The following is a 25,915-nucleotide window of genomic DNA, read 5'->3' on the forward strand; positions in this document are numbered from 1 at the left end:
TACGAAAACTTGTAGCGCTTAGTGAAGTCATTCACCATTTATAAATGTACAGTAGGCAACACATCATACGGCAGGCCTGACTTCATTAGCGGCATTGTTGCGTTTATCGGGACTAATTTAGAAATAGAAACCGGATTCATTAGAACGTATTATAATTCCATAGTATACTGGGTAATAGAATTCACACGGAAAATGTGATTTATTTTTGGGTAAATTAAAAGTTTACGTCTTTTCTGAGGTTTTTTGTAACACCCCTAATATTTTAGTGTGATCAAAATTTGAGATTATTCTCATGTAGCATCTTTCGGAAAAAGATATAGTTTGCGAAAAAAGCGTTAGTTCTCATTTATTTTGTGTTGTTCCCGAATTAGACGAAATTTTGAAACACCCCTAAAATTTTGTTTGATACAAATTTGAGATTATTTCCTTGTAGCATCCTTCGGAAAGAGACATAGTTTGCGAAAAAAGTGTTAGTTCTCATTTATTTTGTGTTGTTCCCGATTGCTACGGGGGTTCCTTCTGGACTTGAAAATTACCATCGGTTCCGCCCGGCAAGGCAAACCGTCTTCTTCTCCGGCTGCTCAATCGATAAAAATAAATGCTCCGGCTAACTCAAATCGGTGGGCTTTTAACTCTTTTGAAATTGCGTAACAAACCTTAACCTGCCGCCTACCAGTCTCCTGCCTCAACTCCTACTCCTCCCTTTCCTTCCCCTCGTTCTTCGTTAAAGACATAGGCACATTGAAACCAAATAGATAATATATTTAAATGATATTAGAGATACAAACAAATTACAGGGATCTAGCAGTTCTTCTCTCCTCCTTGTAAAAACACTAGCTTAACAATGACAACTAAACTAAATAAAAAATCCTACCAGGTGAGACTAATTTACTCAAGGGGTGGCCATCCTCTACAGTTTGAAAATTGCAACAACAGGTTTTTTACTCCAGCGTGGGCTGGGACTTATTTAAATAAACACAAAAATTTATCCTACTCTTTGGTAATCGTTCATTGGACTTTAATAAACAATCAAATCAAAATTTTTTCTATAGCTTCATTACCAAAAAGTGGGACTTTACAGAACGTTACAAATTTAATTAGACTAACCTTTACAACATTTGTACAGCCGATCTTGTGAACTGCTCTTTCCTCTGGTACAGGGTGGATGTGATGAAAACTGACACTTAGGTCTCTGTGACTTCCTAGGGGGTGGCTTGAAATTAACACACGGAAACAAAATCCACGGTGCCTATCCTTCCTCGGAACGAAAGCAAAGTTTAGTGTTTGAACTGAAGCTTAGTCCAGGAAATCCTTCGCGTGGCGAGTGGGAGACAGCTAGTTGCCAAAGTTTCTACACAGCAGGTGTATTTAATTTAAACAGTGACCCCTACTATTTCCTTCCACCGGCTCTTAGAGTTTATTAACTTTGATCGCCTGCGGGAGACAGATTTTTGAGTTAGCGGCACGGCAGAACACAAATTTTTATGATTACTATCCGACGGTAAACCGCGATTTGTTCTTGGGTGGTTCGACGTATTATTTCACCAGCTCTTCTTGGGGCAAATATCTCTCCAAAACGCAGCGCTACTTCGACAAATGACCGTACGGCACTAGTAGGAAATTCCACCTGGGGCGGATCCCGAATATCGGCGCCTTGAGGACTAGGGCAGCACTTTGAATTATATATCCTCGAGAAATCACAACGTATCCTAACGCGATTCACTGCATCCAAAGTAAACTGGGGTGAAGCTCAAGGGTTCGCCAAAATATCACCTTATCGGAACCTGGGTCTTCGTCGCCAAAAAATCAACGCGAAAAGAAAATAACACTTCGAAACGGGTGCAAAAAGCACGCAACTGCGAGCAACCGAAATAAACCGGTGGCTCAAACCGCTAGGTACCCCCAAAAAAACGATCACTCAAGGTACGTGTTGACCCCTTGACGTACTAACCGCGAGTCTCTTTAAAAACAATCCCCTTCTTCAGAATTGAACTGAGAAAACCACACCCAAATTACCATAAAACAAAAATGGCTCCCGCTAGAAATTCTCCCATTGGTTTAGATAAAGAAGACTTAACCCACTCTAACTTCGTCGTCAACCTCCAGGAACTGCTGAATAAACTGATCTCACGGTTTTCTGCTGACGAATTGAAGACCCCTTATCTCTTGATGGCTCGGTGCTATATCCGCTCCTATTCTCGGTCTAGACGGCGCCTTGGGTGATAAACGAACGACAAAAAACTCGCATTACTCATGATGACGTCAATCAACTTTGCACTCTTCCCACGACGAAATTAAATCTGAGCGAAATTAAATCTATCGGACCATAGTCTTGAGCGAACCGAAATGCCCAAACACAAAATTTCTAACCGGAACAAATAATGAAATATACAGGGTGACCTTCATTATCATGACAAGAAATTTCGAATTTTTTAGTGAAATTTGGCGCGAAATAAAACCACTCGTTACACGATTTAGACGAAATTTTGAAACACCCGTAAAATTTTAGGGTGATACAGATTTGAAATTATTCCCATGTAGCATCTTTCGGAAAAAGATATAGTTTGCGAAAACGCGTTAGTTCTCATTTATTTTGTGTTGTTCCCGAATTAGACGAAATTTTGAAACACCCCTAAAATTTTAGTGTGATACAAATTTGAAATTATTTCCCTGTAGCATCCTTCGGAAAGAGACATAGTTTGCCCAAAAAGCGTTAGTTCTCATTTATTTTGTGTTGTTCCCGAATAGACGAAATTTTGAAAAACCCCTAGGTACTAATAAATGTTTGGGATTTGGATATGCATTTTTTAAATATATCTAATTATAGGTACTTATTCGCTTACATGCGTTATTTTCCAGATAGAGTCAATATAGTTCATGATCATGAAGTAACTATACTGGGTTTAAAAAAATATATACGTCTTATGAATAACTGGGAAAAGTGAAATTATTGAGGATTAGCGGCTGTGACAATGATTTGCGTTTTCTAATCGATGTTTAATTATATATGCATATTCGTCACAATGGCTAATGACCTAGGTAAATTAGCGTAATTACTTGTTTACTTTATACAATGGTTGATGGGCAGGTAAATTCTTCAATCTTTGTTTATTCGTTTCGATTTTCAGAAATAAAATTTAAGTGGAATACACCCTTAATGGCAATATATATTATGTATGACAATTTTTCTTCGGGAAGGAAAAATGGGAAGATGTCCCCCCTATATAGGGGGAGAGACCAAGGATATTTAACACGGTTTTCAGGATTTTTTTCCACGTTATGACAGAGTATTTGTTCCTTCTACTGTAGTACCTACCACTGGAATAGAAGGACAACCGTCCTGCACGATTATAAATCGGGAATCATTTACCATTATTTTTCCACCAATTTTTTTTTTCGACTGCTGCAAATCTGTCAACGTACCTCGCTGTTGGGGTGTCAGTAATTTTGTTTCATTGAACACTCACAAATTAAGTAATTCGTATTTATTTATACGAAAAACGGAATAACAAAGCTATACTAATCTGAATCGAAATTGCAATTGTGGCAAATGTGGTGGGTAAAACCCGCATCACAATATTTCGCACGAGCTCAAAAGCTGCACATTGTACAATCGGTCCATTTTTCAGCGGATGACGTACTATTTGAATATTTTATCCATGCAGACAAACCAGAATCTTTCCTCCTCTTCAGAATCGGAACTATTTTCCTCAACTTCAGGAACATTCTTAGATTTTGTTACTTTCCCTTTTAATTGCTTGATCGCCTGGATCCTGATGGGCCTCTTACGAAGCGTGGACGTGGATCTCAGACTTTCTTCCAGAATATTTGTGACTGGCGTATGGTATATGTACCTAAATTTTTTTTCCGTAATGAATGGTTTTTTTCTATTTCGGTGTCACAATGATGATTTTGTACAACTGTTTTCGGAAAACAGTTGTACAAAGACAGTGATTATAGTCGTTTTTTTTTGGTAACTCATCTCTTAAGTTGGCAGTTACTAGTTAGTACAAGTAGGTACTTCGTTGGGTACTTCCATGTTTGAACTTCAAAATGTCAGTTTTACTACGCTGCCAACCTAAAACTTAACGGCATAAAAAGTGTTCCCAACATAAAACATGTTAGTTCTAATGTTCCCTATAGTTTCTGATAATGATTTTTTTAATTAAATTAAAGCACCGAAATAGAAAAAATAGTATGAAAAACGCGTGTTACAATGCTTTATTGTAATACTCCTATCTTGCGGACACTCGTGGCTACGCTTCGCGTCGCCACTCGTGCCACAAGATAGTCGTATTACAATAGGTCGCATTGTAACACTTGTCTTTCAATATACTATTCTCTTAGGTGGTACTTTGGGAAATGGTCTCACATATTCTGGTGTAACTGGTGGAGGATGTATTCTAGATACCAGACTATGGTAAGATTACAATTTCTGGTGGTTGAATTACAATGTGTTGTACCGTCGGGTACAATTCCACTGCTAGAAAGTGTCAAGTTTTGCCCAGCGTTGTTTTTTGCTTAAAAATTAATTGCGAAAAAAGTATACAAAAACTTAACTTACAAAACATGAGGGTAATCAACTGCAATAAAATTATTGCAGCAAACCATTAATTGTCTGAAAATTGCAAATATTTCGAGATGTTAAAAGATATTTCGGCAGTGTTCAGAAACATCAAAAATAATATATTAAGTAGCCGTTGTTTTTATGACCCTTTGATAACGTTCTAGAAGATTCGCTACAGTATTATGAGTAAAATAGAAGTGAACATTCTAAATTGTATTCGAAAATGTTTTACATTTGATTACCTACCTGAGATGGTCATAAATAGACAAATGAGACATTTTTTCTATTTTCTATCCGTGGTATTTGATGAACATTAAACTTGTTTTGGATAGATTTAATTGAGGTAGTTTGGGGAAAGGGTATTCAATTCCTTTTCACTCTTTAATGTCTTTAACCCCCAGGTTTTACGCTAACTTCACACTACAAGAACACGGAAATAAAGTCAACCCGGCAACGTTTAAAAAAAATGACCACCGGAAAGACTATTCTCTCCGAAACTGAAATTTGAAAAGCAGCACGTGATCAAACATCTAGGCAGAGCCCACTAACGTTAATTAATTGTAAACAACGCTGTGACCTGAAGTGACTGTAGGGAAGAAACACTGAAATTGCGAAAACTTTGTGTAATAATGATCGTTATTATTAAGAATGTGAAAGCCCGGAAATTTAGTTAAAGTACATTAATGTAAGCAAAGCAAGCAACGCGAAAAAGTGCCGTACTCTCACAAAAGAAACTGCCAAGGGTAAATAAAAAGAGTACAACGGAGAAAAACCTTGACGATTGATTAATACAGCTCAAATGCATAAACACAAAGAAGAATTTTGATTAGCGTAATCTTGCCCCAAGATAGGTAACTCGCTCCTAGTTTCGGTGTTTCGAGCCTAAAGTTGAATGTCGATGTCAATCACGGAATTAGGTATCGTATCACATTTAATTACAGTTTTTTGCCACGCACCGTGACTGCTTCATTCACGGAGAAAATGTTAGGTACAAACAACAAGTAAGTACATACATCAAACGAATAGGTAATTTCCACATATTAAAACAATAATATTAAACATATTAAAATAATAATAATCAAAATTTATATGAATGTTACTCCAGGAACAAGGCCAAGTAATCAACACCAATAAAATAAAATTTACTCCAAACATGATGTGCACGTTATGGAATAGCAATTAGGCAAAACACAAAAACATAATAAAATATGAACAAGAGAACACAGAAAACAAAATAATGTGAAAAAATCCAACAAAAGAATCGAAGCTTGTTTGCGTGAATGAAATTGGACATGGTTACATTATAAGTTCATTAAAAGAAAAGCGACACATTCAGGTACGTTATGCAAGAAATTTTACAGTTACAAATATATTCATGTAAATAAATAATTTATTCAATGAGAGAATTCCAAAATACATAAATGTGGGGTTATAGAACAAAAGGAATATAAAAACTAGATAAATACCTGTAGACAAAAAATTTAATACAAAACAAATGACTGATAAAAAACGATTCGACTTGCTTCCGCGAAGGACAATAACAACATGTCTCTTTTACAAATAATAACTTGCTTTCTGTTTGTCGAATAAGCACGTACATTCGCTGTATATACCGGGTAGGATCATCCCACACTCTTAATACCATCCACCAAAGTTATCTACAGTTATCTACAGAAAGATTCTTTTAAGAAACTATGTATTACATGCTTACAATTACTCTAAGTATCCTTTTAAATTGACCACATCCAAGCATTAGGAATGGTTGGTGGATGATGCTAAACTCTGGTCGTTCTTTTAGAAAGTTTAGTCTGATACACCTCCAGATGCAGTATGTTGCTGATGGGCATATATATTTCTTGCCAAACTTATTAACAAACGTGGCAATGGGTGCGTTCACCAGACGAAGAGCTTCCCGAGCCCTACCAAACTGTCTGGTGAACGACTAGCTACCATTTTAAAGATGGCAAATTCAGGAGCGCTATAAGGGTACACTTGAAGCGTTTAAGTCTGGTGAGCACAGACAGTGATATATTTCAATTCAATTATATGTCACTTTGGTATCATAACGGTGAGAAACAAGGATAGAGGAATCACGCAAATTAGTCAGAAATGCATTTAGTGCATACGACCCCATACTGCATCTGGAAGTGCGATCGCAATATAGTGAAATTATTGCATCGTGATTTTTCTTTCCGAACTCCTCTGGTGCCCTATGGTTTGATGTAATCCATAGGATACAAGGGAAATTGTACGTATGTATTCTCCTAACTTAACTTAATTTCTGTATACCAAATTTACAGGTTAGTATAGTTTGGTTTAAACACTGTGTTTGAAGTATTTCTATTATATCAACAAAACTACGCTACTGCTTCCCACCCACTCGTATGTCTTCATTTCAAATAGAATGTTACGATACACCCTGTATAAGTCACTAACGCGCTTTAGACTTGTATTAATTGAATAATTGATAGTAACGCTTCGATTGTCAAACTCTTTCACTTCCCAATGAATAAACACTAGAAAACAGACATTCGAATTGATGCCGCATACGTAATTTATAACTCTACTAATTATCTTGCCATATTCCCTAATTACTTGCAAGTAAGTTATTATGTTTGTATTTGTGTCCTTCCATGCACTTAAAACGATAACTTTCAAATTTAGAAATTATGTCAATAGGTTCCGAGCACGTGCTTGGGAATTACACACCCTTCCATAAGTAGGGTATGATTCCACTATTGATTAATTTATTATGCGTAATTATTGTACATTATCCATAATTATCATATGTACCTCTACTATATTATTATATTATCAATATATAGATATTATTAGACATACATGGTGTAGAGTAGGTATTTCAATGGTAATTTCTTTATATTAAAGTATCTTCTCCCCTAATTATTTTACAGCAAAGATGTAAATACATTTTTTGTAGATAAATTCTGCGTCCAGTTGTAATTGTTGTTGTGGGGAAACGAAGAAATGAAGGAAATTATACATTATAATTATAATTGTAAATCTAATTTTTATTTCAATGATTTCATGGGACCAAGCATTTATTGCAGTGGATATTTTTATTCGAATTTTCACAAACTAATTTCAGATTCAGCATTTGCATGTTTAAGCAGTTTAAGCCACCACCAAATACCAAACTTTTTTCGAAATCAGAACGTGGCGTCCGGTTTCCGGTAACGGAAGCACAAGTGAATTAGCGGGATCTACGGGGAAACGAGATAATAATAATAATACGATTTATTGCCCAACAGAATAAAATTCAGGAAAAACGGAACACAAACCCCCTTTTTATACTTAACGCAAAAAATTGCACCTTTAAATTAAACAGTACGGTGAGAAATTTTTTTAGTCCAAAACGCAACAACTAACTCGAAGCTACAGAAAGAAAAAGATTCCCTATAAGCAACGGTTTTCACCTGTTGTAGACTTCGGCAAATTCATAGAGGGGCCGACGGTTTTCAGAGCCGGCAGAGCTTATTCGAATAATAACGTTAAAAAATTTAAACTTCTTTAACTAATTTGTCGACTGCTTGACGTGCTAAACATCGGGGATAAAGTGTGAACGTCTGGATGAATGAGCGCGCTTCCAACGACACCAACCACGACCTATTCTGACAACGTTTACTACAACCCATTGAATTAGCGACTGTTAATTGTACTCGCTTAATGGTCGAGATGAAATTCCAAAATTCGGTAGTTCAGTGAACACGATCGGGTCCCGGAATTTTGGGATCAAGCGTCACTTTACCTCAAGACCAAATTGTTGGAGGACGGTACTCACAAAGGGCGATTGGGACGTATGGAAGAATTATATCCATTGATAATGTCAAAACTTTAAGAGCGAATTTCTCGACAACTGTTTATCGGAGGAAAGTACTCTCAAAGGCAAAATGAATCGCCTGGACGAGAGATTCTATTGGTGAAGTCGACGCAAATATCCTTAAACCGAAGTATCGGAAGAGGATACTCACAAACGGCAAGTGGAATGTGAGGAGGAGACATATCAATTGGTGATGTCAAAACTTTCAGTGCAAATATCTGCAGAATGGAGTGTCGGAAGTACTCTCAAAGGGCGCAAAGATCGTCTAGACGAGAGGCATTTACCTACTTACGATGTAAAAACTTAATTGTGAATATCTGGAAAATATTGGAGGAAGGTTCTTTTTTTGTTTGTGGGCCCCCAGCTCAAGGGGCTCCAGTTAAAATGTTAAAATGGTTCACTATATGTGTAGTATGATTTTATGTATACATATGTTACTCTTTAAATAACGGAAGCTTTTGTGAACTTCCCGAGCTCGTGCTTAGGGGCCTCGCAAGGTGTAAATCCGGCCCTGTACATAATAGCATAGTATGAGTACGTTAACTGCATGACATAGGTATATGTTGCCGTATTACATGTACATCAGTCTGTGGTCACAAAATTGTTAATTTTGAATGTTACGGCGCGTCAATTTTTAACCGGCTACAACTGCGACGGGTTAACGGGTTGTCGGGTTAGCTAAATCTAAAGAGAACTTCAGTGAAACAGTAAATTCCAGGTGGATGAATGCAAATGGCAGACAGTACGCCCTCCATACGTTACACTACGACTACGTGTAATCGGTAAAGGTCGATACAAAAGTCATACAAAAAGACAGTAATATTTTGATTAATTGTATCGTATCCATTCCCATTAAAAAATATATCGCAGAAGCGTTTAAACTTATAAGCGCAGTAAAGTGAAGTTCAGACGTAAAACAATCAAATTACCCATCCTTAACGACGTTCAGACAATTTAATTAAATTTGCGACAAACTTTCAACTTCAAAAACTTGTAAGTAAGCGTGCATTTGCATAACATTTGAATTCATTTGCTTCGAGTGACCTAGAGAAATGCGACTGTGTCTGTTTTCAGTTTGAAGAGAGGCAAACAACGATTCGAATCGAACTGGAAAATATCAAATATAATTTTTTTATAAAAATATAAAAACGCAAAAACGTATTTTACGTTGATACTTTAATCTTCAAATTAAATTTCAATCAAACTCAATAAAGTTCGTTCAAAAATGTCCTTTTCGCACGAAAAGTGGACGGCTCGAAATGCGATACCATCTTACTGCTTTCTCTGTAGGTTCACAGGAAGTTTTTAATATCGACTAAGAAGGTGCCAAATTACTTTTTGCTATTAGAGTAATAAGATACATCAGTAAAGAAATCCGTTTAATTGCCGGCTAAATTTGATACGATAAGGAAGTTTGTGTTATTAGTTCACTAGCATTTCGCTAATTGCTTAGTGTTTGTATACGATCCAAAATAAATTTCTAATCGGAACATAACGGTTGATGTACGGATTTCATTAATGAAACAATTTCCTTATTTGCGAATTATATTTTAAGACAAGACTAATATGTCTTAAAAATTAATAACAAATATTTGCTGTGGTCTGGAATGTTAAAATTTACTTCAAATTTAAAGGTATGCATTCTTGTTTGATCAGGGCGGTTTAATTAGATTTAGTTTGTCGCTTAGCGGGTCATGGGAACATCGTGTAGTTAGCAACTGAGTGAGATTCCGTTTCATACATTGATGTTATAATTTTTATTTAGTTAGTTAAGGAGGAAATAGTAATCGTAGCTTTTGACCATCGACTTTGTTCGAGAAGGTCGAACATTTGAGCACACGTTCAAAATAAAGAAAAATGGTTTTCGTCTTTTAAGCTAAGGTGAGTAACTTTAGCGCATTTTGCAGGCATTGAGGTAGCGGGAGCATCTGTTTGATCTTTGACACTGTCCTAGCCCCCAGATGGGTTATCCCCCGAACCTGAAAATGTAATCATCTCAAATCTAATCAGTATAAACAACTTATTCCCTTATCAATATGCTGTTGTTTTAAAAAAATGGCGACCACCACACGAAGGGTGTATAAAAAGTAAGGAACATTGATGCTGAGCCGTTACTATTGGTCATATAAAAAAAAGTTGTTAATAAAAGTTGAATGATTAAATATTTTCCACAATGTGACGGTTTTCAATTGTTTTTCTTACGTCATAGTTTCAGAATGTGACGTCATCGCAAAAAATTTTAAATGGCAACCTATTTTTTGCCAATGTTAGGTACTTAGTATTTTGTTTTCTCTCACGTATGTGTATCTTAAAAGAAAAGCAAATTATATTATTAAAACTATTAAATACAATATTTACTAACTTTAATTTACTAAAAGATGTATAAACTGTTCACCATTAATCGCCACACAATGAGCTATTCTACTGGAAAACCCCTGTACTACATTCTGAACCGTCTCTCTAGTATTACTAGTATTTTTTCTCGAATACGAGTTTTCGGTACGAATGTCTAAATCTACTATGAATAATAATAAACTTGAACATGGAATGTCATATTTCTCAAAATTTGTCTTAACCAACCTTGTGATTTTTTTACATGGACGTAAAGAGAAAACAAAATACTGTCTAACTTTACCAAAAAAAATATAGGTTGTCATTTAAAATTTTTTGCGATGACATCACATTCTGAAACTATGACGTCAGAAAAAAACCCGTCAGACCGTCAGATTGTGACAAATATTTAATCATTCAACTAATTAACATCGAAAATCTACGACTATTTAACTATAAACAAGAAAAAAGGTTTTCACCCTAAGGGGAGTAACTTGAGCGTCTTTAGCGCATTTTCCATGCACAGATTAGTACTTTCCGAAAGGACGGAATGGACACAAACAAGACACACGCATTTTTATGGTTAATGCGTATAATTAATATTATATCTTAATATCTTCATAAATAGGAAAGTTGACGCTGCGCATGTGCATAGTTGAGTTTGAACAAAATCTTGCTATTACAGTCTGCGCATGCATTAGGCATTATGACCAGTTATGGTTGAAATTTCAAAAAATCTCTATAAGTAAGAAAGTCGACTGCGCAGTCTGCGCATGAGCACATTTGATTTTTACTACATGCGTTACGTGTGTCTTATTAGAAGCATCTATGGTTAAAATTTCAAAGAAATGTCTCTATAAATAAGGAAGTTGGCATGATTTTTATTGATTGTGACATCTCTACCTTTATTAGAAGCATCTGTAGTTGTAATCTGAAAAAAAATCTGTATAAGAAGATTTTTGAATTTTAACGTAATTTTTGGTGTTTGCCTTTGCTGCAAGCATCTGTAGTTAAAATTAAAAAGAAACATATTCTCAATAAGAAAATTGGCAATTATTCGCAGTTTGCGCATGCGTACATTAATCCCCAAGATTTTTCTTGGCTCAGGTGAAAGGACGGAGAAAGTGACTCGAATAGCGTCCCCAACTTCGTTGGAAAACGTGCTAAATGCGAGGCTAAAAGTGAACACCTTCGACACCATTAATGACATTGTCAATTAATAGGTATCTTGTTAAAGCTGTTCGGTTCGCTTATGATAGTTTTGCAGCCGAAACGCGTTGGTTTTGGTAAGCTTTTTTGTGATTTTGCATGTTTTTAGCGCATTTTTGCAAATTTATTTGTAAAAAGTAGCTTTTAATCTCACTTTGGCTGGCTCTGGCTGGCAGCAAATGTGGGCGCGGAAAAGAACTCTTGTAGAAAGGCAATGGGTGTACGTGTATCTACAAGGTCGTATAATTTGTCAACCTTAGGGACAGGGCTACATGATGTGGGGTTGGCGACATCTGGGCGTCATCCTCGAGCGTAGTTGACTAACGTGAAGGTTTTTCAGTTTTTTCCTATCTTCCACTACCGTTTTGGTCCGATTCTTTTCAAATTGGTGTCGTCGGAAAGATGTTGTAAATGCGCACAACTCCTGCGTGACGGAATTTTGTTTTTTGTCCTAGGGGCGAAATTAGCGACCTTTTGCAAGGCGCGCGCGCGTCTTCGAGAGGTAGTCAACTTGGGGCACCTTTTACCTTCCGTTGCGAATTATGTCACGCGGTTTAACGTTTCGTTAATCGCGAATCGTTGTCTCTCTTTCTCGTGTCGCCAATAGAAGCTCGAGCAATGAGAAGTGCCCAAAAATTAAGTTCTATCTTGTGGAAGTTTTTTACCGAAAAATCCACCAAAATGTGGGTGTAATATAAGTATGCACCGAAAAAGGAAATGAACGGGACGTCGGAAGTAGGTACCTTCAAAGGGAATGTGGTAGCCCCCGACACGATCCTCCTGATGGTGGAGTCAAATCTTCAAACGCGCATTGGAAGGGAACGGGACATCGGAAGTGGATACCGGCAAAGGGAATATGGTAGCCCCCGACAAGATTTTACTGAGGGTGGAGTCAAAAGTTTAAACGCGAATTGCGGGTGCACGCGGAAAGTGGGAAGCGGGTACCGACAAAGTGAATGTTGTAGCCTTCGACAAGATGTTTTATTGATGGTTGAGTCAAAAGTGGCTAATAGAATACTGATCTGTTACACAAAAATGCGCTGAAGTCCCTTCGAACTCACACTTTGATAATTTTTTATAGATCATTTCGGTTCCTGAAAATGTGTATACGAGTGAGAAAACTATAATAGTAAGGAATTAAAAATGTCGCAAACAAAGTAGTATAGTTGTTACCCGAATGTGTCTTAAAAATTGATTTTTGCCACTGAATTGACCATTAATATTTGAAGCGCAAGTGATAATGGAAGAGGAGAGGGCGAATTCATCTTGATATCGCATTATTTTATTGCGTAATGGAAGATTGCTCCCCTCTAATTTGTGACAGCATTCAATTCATGGGGTTTTGAGTGTCGACGCTCCTTCCCTTTGAAAGTGTCGGATATTATGCGGCCACATAATGTTTTTACACCTACCGACCCCTGCTGCTTTACGAAGTCTCTTCCACACACAAACAATGTTGCTTTAAACCTTATCCTCCCCTTTTCTCCCTTCTAGTGAAAATATACGATTAATAAACGTCGACAGTATTACATACAACTCACGAATTAATATAAACGCGTGCAATATACGAACGCACTTTTGTGTTGCGTGTGCTTCTAACAATTGCTTTCTACTAATTAGATGTTTATCTATTTATCTTGGCCTGGGATTATAAAGTTGCTTTACATCGCCGGTGAAACCTTTAATACATTTCTCTTTGTTTGTTCGGCGATTTTTCGTCCCCTTTTTATTCAGTCTGAGTAATTGTATTTCGCACCTTTTACGTATCGTTCGCTGGTGCGCTTCAAACACGTAGAATGAGAGGTAGAATGCAATCAACGAAACCACGAAAGCGTAGGAAAATTAATGCTTTACTTGAGGAGATTACATATTCATCCCCACGGGAAATGGGAAGTGGCGTCATTAACAGAACACATCGATCGTGGATTATACGAGTGTATCTGATGACAAATAGAAATCGTTTCGAGAGAATATCGCGTTTAGTCTGCATAAGTAAAGTTTAAGGAAGAGACATTCTTGGCACTCGTCCAATTTATTACTGCTTGGCAACGTATTATACGCATCATTAAAGAGCATTCAAACCGATAGTAAGTAGTTGCGTAATGAGACTGAAATATATAATTTTATATTATCTACGATCGATTATATGCTGAATATTTGTAAATGGTGTTTGATAATATAATTGTTACAATTATAGTTATCAGTAATCGCCCGTATCTTTATTAATAGGTCGTTAAGTTAAAACTAACCAAACGCATATGCAATGAGCACCAAGTTTCTGAAGCTGCAAATGTTGCCGGTTTAATTTGAAAACAGGTTCAAGATGAGTTAATCGGTTTTCGTTTTTCGAGTTGAGCAATAATGCCACCCTTTTTAGTGCATTTGTGAAAATTGTTTATAAAAATTATAGTCTTCGTGTAAGATCGAAGGGACTCAGCGCATTTTTGTGTGGCAGATATGTATTCTATTAGCCACTTTTGACTCAACCGTCAATAAAAAATCTTGTCGAAGGCTACCACATTCCCTTCATCGGTACCCGCTTCCGACGTCCCGTGCATCCCCAATTTGCGTTTGAAATTTTACTCCACCATCAGGAAGATCGTGTCGCGGACTACCACGTTTCCTTTGACGGTACCCCCTTCCGGCGTCCCGTTCACCCCCAATTCGCGTTTGAAAATTTGACTCCACCATCAGGGGGATCGTTACGGGGGCTACCACATTCCCTTTATTGGTACCCACTTCCGACGCCCCGTTCATCCCAAATTCGCGTTTGACGTTTTCACTCCACCATCAGTTAGATCTTGTCGGAGGCTACCATATTTCCTTTTTCGGTGCATACTTATATTACACCCACAGTTTGGTGGATTTCGCTAAAAACCTTCCACAAGATAGTACTTAATTTTTGGGGGGCACTTCTCATTGCTCGAGCTTCTATTGGCGACACAAGAAAGAGAGACAGCCATTCGAGATTTACGAAACGTCAAAACGCGTGACAAAATTCGCAACGGAAGGTAAAAGGCGCCCGAAGTTGACTACTTCTCGAAGGCGCGCGCGCGCGACTTGCAAAAGAGCGTTAATTTCGCCCCTAGGACAAAAAACAATATTCCACCGCGCAGGAGTTGTGCGAGTTTACAACATCATTCCGACGACACCAATTTGAAAAGAATCGGACCAAAACTGTAGTAGAAGATAGGGAAAAACTAAAAAACCTTCACTTTAGTAAACTACGCTCGAGGATGAGGCCCAGATGTCGCCAACCCCACATCAGCCCTGTCCCTAAGGTTGACAAATTACACGGCCTTGTAGATACACTTACACCCGTTGGCTTTCCACAAGAGTTCTTCCACGCGCCCACATTTGCTGCCAGCCAGCCAGCCAACAAAGTGAGATTAAAAGCTACTTTTTAGCGCATTTTTGCAAATTTATTTGTAAAAAGTAGCTTTTAATCTCACTTTGGCTGGCTGGCTGGCTGGCTGGTCGGCTGGCTGGCAGCAAATGTGGGCGCGTAGAAGAACTCTTATAGAAAGGCAACGGGTGTACGTGTATCTACAAGGCCGTGTAATTTGTAAACCTTGGGGACAGGACTACATGATGTGGGGTTGGCGACATCTGAGCGTCGTCCTCGAGCGTAGTATACTAACGTGAAGGTTTTTCAGTTTTTTCCTATCTTCTACTACAGTTTTGGTCCGATTCTTTTCAAATTGGTGTCGTCGGAAAGATGTTGTAAACGCGCACAACTCCTGCGTGGCGGAATTTTGTTTCTTGGAGTAGGGGCGAAATTAATGTCCTTTTGCATGGCGCGCGCGCGCGTCTTCGAGAGGTAGTCAACTTCGGGCACCTTTTACCTTCCGTTGTGAATTCTGTCACGCGTTTTAACGTTTCGTAAATCTCGAATGGCTGTCTCTCTTTCTCGTGTCGCCAATAGAAGCTCGAGCAATGAGAAGTGCCCCCAAAAATTAAGTACTATCTTGTGGAAGGTTTTTAGCGAGATCCACCAAAATGTGGGTGTAATATAAGTATGCACCGAAAAAGGAAATGTGCGGTAGCCTCCGACAAGATCTAACTGATGGTGGAGAAAAATCTTCAAACGCGAATTGCGGGTGAACGGAACATCGGAAGTGGGTACCGTCAAAGGGAATGTGATAGCCCCCAACAAGATCTTACTGATGGTGGAGTCAACACTTCAAGCCCAAATTGCAGGTGAACGCGCCGGGACGTCGGAGGTGGGTACCGACAAAGGGAATATAGTAACCCCTGACAAGATTTTCCTGATTGTGGAGTCAAAATTGGCTAATAGAATACTGATCTGTCACACAAAAATACGCGGAAGTCCTTTCGATCTCACACGAGGACTTTGATAATTTTTTAGTATCATTAATGTTTATTCTTGAATGTTGAAGATTCTCTATCATGGTGTTATATACAGGGCTTGATCTGGATTAATTGCTGTTTTCGGTAAAATGATCAGCACGGCTGATTTGGCAATAGCCCATTCGATCCACCCAATTTTTGAATACATTATTTCGGGCCTTATCTCAGCAATAGTAAAAAGCTTGAATCTCGGTTTTGAGGTCTTGAATTGTTTCTGGATTGTTGGCGTAACATTAATCTTTCATCGCTCCCCAAAGATAGGTAAGTCCTATGACGTCAAATCGCAGCTTTTTTTGCCAAATTTTTTTTCAAATTTCGCACAGTTTGAGTAGAAAAATTACCACCGTGGAAGTAGGTTTTTGATATTTCCCAACTTTCTTCAAGCGTATAGCGTCTACTTCGTAAATGTTAGAGTTTTTACTAAATATTTGTCAATTCCCGAATGACATTTTACGTTTTGGAAGTCAAATAATGGTAGTTCAAATTCCAAACATTAGATGGACCACCCTGTATAATGCCCCATTGCGACAGCAGTGTAAACAAAAGAAACTTGGTAGTTATTAGCGCATTTTGCAACGAAGTTAGGTGCGCTGTTGCAGCCACTTTCTTTGTCCGTCCGCTTGTCGGACGTCGGGCCGTCTGTCCGAGGCCTTAACGACTCTTACAGTTTTCAATATATTTAGTTCTTTCTTTTTGAATTCAGTAGCTTATAGCTCTAGTACATGAGTCAAGAAAAATCTTGACGATTGTGTACAAATTGACTTGACAGATTTAATTTATGCTAGGTATATGCGATATGTTTGTTTTTACTAGAAACGCCCATGGTTAGAATTTCAAAGAGAGATCTTCATAAGTAAAAAAGGTTGCATTTTTCAGTCTGCGCATGGGCGCATTTGATTTTTACTATGTCCGATGTGTTCGCCTTTGCTAAAAAATGCTTTGGTTAAAATTCCAATAAAAATATCTCCAAACAAGGAAGTTGACATTATGCAGTTTGTGCATGCGCACATCTGATCTTTACAATATGCGATATACTTGTCTTTACTAGAAAGATCTGTGGTTAGAAATTCAAAAACATTTTTCAAGACATGGATCCTGTCAGGATTTAAAATGTGACCGGTGTGATTTTGTCACCAAGTCCAAATCTAATTTTAAAACACATTTGTTAATACACAAGACCAGTAAGAATTTCAGAGGCGCCTAGTACGAATCACAACAGACAACACCGTAAACCCCCGTTATAAGCCTCCAAATACCAGTCATATGCCGGGAATATGAACTGAAAAAACCGCACATCGTGTTTACGCGAATATTTTTAGTCAGAACTGATTTCGTATGATCGCGATATCCCGAATATATTCGACGCGCATCTCATCGTCTTGGAACGGTCTCTACATGTGCTTCACGTCGCTTTATACACGCGTTTTTATAGTATTTTTTATTATACCTGCAATATAATTCAAAAAGATAAGGGTAGTACAAAGAAATAATATTGACGTTACACTCGAATACATTTCTAATTGTAGGGTGATTATTCGTTATCTCAAAATTGCCATGGAAATGTCACTTCACGTTTCCTTATAAAAATCGCCGTCTTTGTAAATAAAATGGCTTCCCCCATTCAGTGGATTGTTGCAGAAGCAGAAAAAGTCGGTACCTGCAAAATCTAAATAATGTGAAAAGTTGTACGTTGGCGTGGATGAATAGAAAGCATCTTTCAACCAAAATCTTAAATGCATCGTCAATGCTCCACATAAAGACACCTTTTGCATGTGCAGAAAGCGATCCGAGCGGATTTTTTGTTCAGTCTCAGATTATAGTTTTATAAGTCATATTTGAGGCAACGTTACTTAGCAACCTTTAAAGCTCGGCGTACGTGTTAATTTAAACAGCGATTCTGCTGCAGATACAATAAAAATAATTATTTTTTTGTAACAGCGATTTAATCACTTCGGTTGAAGAATTACAGTATCACTGGATTACTGATATACGAGTGTACTCCGTTGAAACCGACTATTAATTCTTATAGTAAAACACGAAACTTATTATACTCGTATTGTAACGGAAATGCTCCAGACATGACGTCGCCTTTGGCGCTCTGGAATTTTCTACGCGCGCGATAGTGGGATTTTTCGAGAATGTACTGGACTTACATTGCTTGCGTGTATAAATGCTTGCGGACCGAACATCGCGGCAGTCTACTACCGAACGAGTACGTAAACATCGAGCGCGGAAATATAAATTGCGAAGTGTGAGTGATATAAATAATCGATATAAATTGTACGGATTTTATAGTGTTTTAGTTTTGTTTAATAAATATTGATATAAATCGAACCCGAATTTATAAATCACGTTACAGTATATTAAAATTCTAAGGTTTATATTGTTGTACGTATTAGTTCCGGCTTATTTCGAATTTGTATAGGTACGCCGGTGTTAGAATAAATAGCACACTTGCCACATAATTAAGCTACCTATTTATGTTCTCTTATGATTTCCCATTACGAAAAATTTCTAGCACATACTTTGAATTTAGGCAATTTAAATGTGCAATAATTATATTATCTAATTAAATTATTAATCCATACTTTTGAGTTATAAAAATTAAATGAACGCGATGTGTTATAACCTGTCGAATCGGTCGAGTAGTTTTTTCTCGATGTAATACCTACGTTGAAAATATGGTATGTAACTTAAGACCAAATGTGCGAACGGTCCACATACCTTCGTTAAATTTACGCATCGAAAATGTTCGCAATGCCGTTATGTCTCTACGTGTTGGAACGTTCAGTTCCCAAAGCCACTGTACAACCAACCTTTCTGCGATAACCAATTTCTAGCACAAATTTCGAATTTTGTCGGTTTACTTTGATGCCATGTATTATGGTCGGATATTATGGACGTGTTGACCATTTACGGTAGGTTTTAGTGGCAAGCCAATCAACCCAAAATGAACGTGGACGATCTTTATTTACCTATTCATGTCACGTATAATAATTATGTGTAGTACAGGTATCCTGCATACAATTTTTCCTACATTACTGGTTGTTAGATATCGATTTCATTTTATTAAAGTGCTTGTTATTGTCACAGATCTAATAAATTATTAATATGGTTTTAATTTCGAAATATCTTCCAATGTGGGATATTAGGTACCTACTTACATTTTACCTATTTTCATTGAATAAAATGTTTTTTTTCAATGCTATTTTTCTATTTCATAGTAAGTGGTAGGTACTTGTTAGGTAGATTAGCGTTATTTGAAAAAAGTTCTTGCGGACAATATAAATCGAATTTGAGTGTGCTGATGGAATAGTCAATAGGACTAATTAAATGATCTGTTTTTTAAAATATAAGTAGAAGACTTCGTCTATTTTAGCCAAACGGTAACACAATTAATATGTTGTTCTATTTTTTTTATGTTTGCTTATGCAAAATTGTAATTTTTACTGTATTATACTGCTTTTTTAAACACATACAGATAAAAAGGTTATATTTTGTTTTACAACGTTATAGTTTTTTAACAGTCCTCATTTTAATTCTGCCATTAGTACATTAATTTCAATGAAATAATTAAATTAAAAATCGCAAAATAATATCATCTTTGCATTCCTTTGGTGTGTGAATACATAGGTATTTGTAAACTTTCTTGTGATCTGATAGTCCACTAGACAAACTTTGGGGGTTTGAAAAGTTTCTTGTTTTGAAATAAATAAAGTGTCAAAATATATCTTACTCTTCTCCCCGAAACTCAAGGCACGTCATCTTCATCCAGAATTTCTCCAGCCCCGTGGTTCCCGTTTGGAAATGCTTTTCCAAAATATGTGTTCACCTGGTCTATTGTGGAAAATTTTTCTCCTGTCAGATAAGCTTTTAGTTATGGGAAGTCTGATGGAGCCAAATCAGGTTCAATGGAGGCGGGAAACAAAACGGAATCGCAAATTGGTAAATTTTTAGGACACAAATGCATTGCCATGGTGAAACAAATCTAGCACAAATCGTGTTTGTCCGTGATTTCTGAAGTGAGCAGAGGAAATCGGTGTTCCGGAATGCGGTGTGGAGTAACTATGACTCTCTTTGCCAATTCCGAGCGGTAACGTAAGGCATTTGAACCAGAGCTAACGTGAAAGTCCTCCTATTGTAGTGGTTCACACGACTAAGTTGACACGTGTCATAGTTTCGAGCAGCTACCTCCACGTGGTTCGCGCTGGTCTCCTTGTGTGGAAAAGCCAAGTGCTGCGGAAGGACTTTCGTCCTACGCAACAGGGCCTAAAGGAAGAGAAAGCATGACGCGCACTTGGGCACGGAACGTACTTGCGAACTGTTTCGCACGAAGGGATTACATTATTTTCATCTATTTTTAACTGGAACTCATTTAAACAGTTGTCTAAACAAAACAAATGATGTTACGTGCCGAGTTACGTGCTTGATATTTTACATAGGTACCCCACAAAGTTTTATTCTGTCGCCACCGCTATGGTCATTTGAACATTACGAATCACGAGTGACCGAGCCTTATTAAATTACTGTATTTTAGTAAAAGAATACACCTTTAAGCAGAAATATGGTTTGGTTTATTGGCGTTGAATGAAAAATCATTGGCGTATAGGTTTCATTTTCAGAATCGCAAGAGCTTTTAAAATAGCTGATAGGTACGTAGAAAATACCTTTTCGCATTTTGAATATCACAATTCCATTTTCCAGGAAATTTGTGCGATAGGTAGGTCTCGCAACGAATAGGGCGTTATGCGCGCGTGCACCATCCTGTTGAAACCAACAGTTTCCGACTTTTAGTTGTTTTATGTGCCGTATATCGTTGCATTCGTAATTAAAAAATGGTAATCAAACAGTATGTACTTTTTCACGAATCATATAAAGAAATCTTGATGCCGATCTCTCCGAAACGAAACGTTTTATTTTTTATCTGTTAAACATCAGAAAAAAATAAAAACAAAAACGGCAATTTCGGTCTGACTATCTTCGGAAGTAATCGCAATTTTCTATTTTTTACAGTATGCTAATTATTTTTTAAATGCACTATTTGCCTAATTTGCCTCACTCTGTAATTGGGCGCAAGTCTGTTGAGGACCCAGAACTATCTTCGTATCTTCTATGGTTTCCTAGATCTTCATGATAGACATCCTTATCTTGGACACAGTGCATATGTCGTAGTCTTTTAGTGAAATCCGTCACTTCGCGAAAAGCCTAGTCATTTATTAAAACGCTTCCCCTTCTAGATCGATAAAGGATACAATTTATCGATCTCGAAGGATAAGAGAATCCAATCACTAAGCCTAGAAGGACACTGTTCCACAGTTTCACTAAAGCCTCAAACGTTTCGTGAAATGACGGATTTCACAGAGAAATTTTCACTAAAAGACTACGGTTTTTTTTAAAATTATGTATTCAAACATACAGTGTGTCCCCGGATGGAAGAGGAAAAAAAATTTTAATTTTAACTTTACGCAAAAAGTCATTCTTTATAAAAATTTTTGCTTGCCTCAAAATCACCTATTCTGAAATAAAAATCTTTCCTTTTAGCAGCCGAGAAAATTACAAAAAACGCAAAATCTACAGCGGAAATTTTTCTAAGTTGCATGTTTTTGATTAAATCAGACTATCATTGTATCTATACGCTTACGTTTGCTACTTTGTTATACAATTTGATTCATACCTTTGTTCCAGATTATCTTTTTAAATTGTTAGTAAAACGAGCTGATATGCATAATGTTGCTCTTCGAAATATCAATACCCAGTACACTATACCTAAACATAGTACAGCAAAATACAAAAGTTCCTTTGAATACACAGCCCCTTGCATGTTAAATAAATATCATGTACTATTTCAACTGTCATCTGTTCATCAATTTAAGGAAAAATTTAGAAATCAGTTGTTAAATTCCCAGAAATTAGCAAATTAAATGTGTAGCCAAGTACCCGCTTTGTAGTTACCAATTAAGAATTATTACGTAAAATAATAACACTACCTATTTATAATAAGCAAAAATACTAATCCTCGTCAATTTTGTAAATTTATTTCGATCAATCAATTTGTTATTTATAATTTTAATTTAGATTGTTTGGCATATAGAATATAATAATTCTTGCTTCCATGTTGATTTTCGTTGTTTATATACATATATTTTATTGTTTCTATATTTCATTTAGTTTTGAATGTTTATAAGGCCATTAATGTTGTTATATAGATATATTTTATTGTTACTATATTTAATTTTTTTGCATGTTTATAAATGTTTATAAGATGTTATAGTTGAAAGTATGTCCAGGAAATATGGCAGGATTGAAATCCGGCTTTGTTATTATTATTATTATTATTATTATTTAACCAAAAACATGCAAATTTCCGCTGTAGATTTTGCGTTTTTTGTAATTTTCTCAGCTGCTAAAAGGAATATCTAGATTTTTATTTCAGAATAGCTGGTTTTGAGGCAAGCAAACATTTTTATAAAAAATGACATTTTTGCGTAAAGTTAAAATTAAAATTTTTTTCCCTTTTGTTCAGTCCATTCGGGGACACACTGTATATAAAAAACAGGATGTTCTACTTAAAAAAAGGGGTTATTTCTAGACAAACCGGAAGTGAAAAAATTGTCATGGTTGCAAGTATAGGTAATGGTTACACCTAATTTAAGCAAGGAATACAATCACGCGAGTTAAGGGCGACTGTAATCTTCTCCGCATTTTTCCACATTTTTCTGAGAAATATGAGCAAGTACATTTCAGTAACTTAGTAGGGTTTTGAAATAAACAGAAACAGAAATACCCCACCAAAGCAACAAAATATTTGAAAGACTAACGAGGTTACAAATTAAAGTCATTCCTTTTTTACCAAAACATATCAGCGTTGTTTATGGATATATTTCGCTAACAAACTACCTACCAAATGCAGGAGATACCTCAATGGCCACGTCAAGAATTTGTGTATTTTTAAATTACTTTTCCAAAATATACCTACTGATTTGAAGCAAGGGAACTGTGTTGACAACGTTCACGTGTTTGATCTTGATCATTTTTTAAGGTATGAACAAAGTATAAATTCGAATAATCATTAGCGCACAGCCTGTAAATACAGATGGCATTACAAAACTCAATAGAGTGTAAGTAGTATGTGATTTATTTGATACGTACTATTAAAACTCGATTTAGAACTGTAAGTCAATATTTTATGTTGTTCTTCTTCTTTTACATGTAAGTATCCAACTGACACAGTTTTTACACCAATAGTTGAATGCAAGTATGTATAATGTTATTCTGCTAGGTTTCTGTAATACTGTAGTTAAGGTACCTTCTAAATATGGGTAATTTTAATTGGATTACGTCATGTATAGAATAACGGTATAGATTGGGGGGCTTGTGACTAACAAAAATCACCCTACCTCATTCGATGGTATTAAAAATATTTCCTATTATGTCACCCTAATCTTATAGCCATATAATTAACCAAATAACGAGAGTGTGGGATGAAGATCGAAAAACCCTTACTTGTCGTGGGGAAACAACAAAATACTAAGTACTATCGGGAATTATATAATGTATAAATCTCAATAGGGTTGCATTATTTATACAATTCACGAGACTTTGGTAATTTTTTTTAATGATCATATGTCTTGCCTTTAAGAGATTACTATTTAATTAATTATTCAGTATAGAGGTCTTCAAGCTAAAATCATCTCATTTTGTTCCGACGCCTTTATGACAGATTACTTCCCCGTGCATGTTACTTGCCAAGTTATGTTATTTCCAGAATAACCAAACTGCAATTGTTTAAATTTCTGTTAAATACCATTTTTGGAACAAAATGTTTTTAATGTATGTCTTTTCGGCTTGAAGTTTTAAGTTTCAACACGGTTTCCGAGGATGAAATCTTTAGGATAATCCGGTCAATTAAATCAAAGGCAATTGGTATTGATGGGATTGGGATTAATCTGATTAACTGGTGTATTCCGTATCTGCTTCCAATAATTACGCATATAATAAATTTTTGTATTACGCATTCCACTTTTCCAAAATGTTGGAAGCAGGCACGAATAATTCCGTTGCCTAAAATTTCAAACCCCACTTTACTTAAACACCTGCGCCCGATTAGTATATTGCCTACCTTATCTAAAGTTATGGAGAGAGTAATTGCCCTGCAACTTTCGTCGCATTTGTGTTTCAATAAAATTATTCCCAACGTACAGTCAGGCTTTAAAGTTGGCCACAGTTGCAATACAGCCTTGCTAAACATAGTGGACGACATAATGATTGCTTCAGATAAGGGACACTTGACTACTCTGGTGTTGTTAGATTTTACGAAAGCTTTCGACACAATTAACCACAAACTGCTCATTTCCATCTTACATTACTCGGGACTATCACATACAGCCAGGAAGTTTATGATTAGTTATTTGGAGGATAGAGTCCAAGCGGTGTCGACTGCAGGTATTATGTCTAAATTTCTTCACACTAGTTGCGGTGTACCGCAAGGCTCCGTATTGGGTCCAATCTTGTTCAACATCTATATTTCTACGTTTCCCCTTGCACTAAAGCATTGTACTTCTCATTTCTATGCGGATGATGCGCAGTTATACTACTCTTTTGACCCATCGGAAGTACAGTTAGCATGCCATAGAATTAATGAAGATCTAACGCGTATTGCTAATGTTTCGAAGGATCATGGGCTCTTCCTTAATTCGGTCAAAACGCAAGCGATTCTCTTTGGTAGGGATAAACATAGATTAGAAGCGAAGGGTTACGTACAAATAGCCATAGGTGGAAAGGCAATATCCATAGAAGATTGTGTAAACAATTTGGGATTAGTGGTTGATTCAAATCTGCGGTTTAAAAATCATATATCCCGATGTATACAACGTGGTTATGCGAGTTTGAAGATTATTTACCGCACTAGACACTTGCTTACTCGTATGCCGAAAGCTACTCTATGTAACGGCATGGTGCTGTCTGGTCTAAATTATTGTGATACTGTCTATGGCCCCTTCCTTGACTCAGCAGATATAAGAAAGATACAATTGCTGCAAAATTCCTGTCTAAGACTTATATTTGGAGTCAGGAAATTTGAACCAATTAGTTACAAATTAAAGGAATTAAAATGGCTTAATATGAAAAATCGGAGGTTTTTGCATGCTGCCACGGTATTCCATAATATTATAATCAACAGGTCGCCATCTTATCTGTATGAAAAGATTACCTTTAGGACGGATGTCCATAATCTGAATTTAAGGTTTAAGGGGCTATTAACACCGCCAACACATGTTACTCAATTTTTTAAACGTTCCTTTTCTTATTGCATTGCAAATATTTACAATAACTTACCCGAAAACCTTAAAAAACTTTCTTTAATTTCATTCAAGTGTAAGCTACGGAAATTCCTGCTTGAAAATCAGTCACGTGCCTAAACTTCAAATATTATTTTTTTTGTTTGTTACATTTATTTTTTTTTCTAGTTCACATTCATACTTTTTTATTTATTTTAATTTAGTAATTCTAATTAGTTTTCATACCAAATAGAATATGTCTATACTAGGTATCGGAATAATTTCTAGGGTTAAGTGTAAAAACAGGCAGCGGTTTTTTTCTGC

General features: G+C 36.6%; 2 protein-coding genes across 3 annotated transcripts in view; both read left to right on the plus strand.

Moving 5' to 3' along the window:
* The window catches only part of LOC116164364 (tyrosine kinase receptor Cad96Ca-like), a 270,318-nt gene that overhangs the window by 96,595 nt on the left and 147,808 nt on the right, over positions 1–25,915 (plus strand). The gene's annotated exons all lie outside the window — the stretch shown is intronic.
* The window catches only part of LOC116164363 (protein groucho), a 69,663-nt gene that overhangs the window by 7,308 nt on the left and 36,440 nt on the right, over positions 1–25,915 (plus strand). The gene's annotated exons all lie outside the window — the stretch shown is intronic.

This window comes from Photinus pyralis, unplaced genomic scaffold, assembly GCF_008802855.1.
Source record: "Photinus pyralis isolate 1611_PpyrPB1 unplaced genomic scaffold, Ppyr1.3 Ppyr1.4_LG2, whole genome shotgun sequence".
Taxonomy (NCBI): Eukaryota; Metazoa; Arthropoda; class Insecta; order Coleoptera; family Lampyridae; genus Photinus; species Photinus pyralis.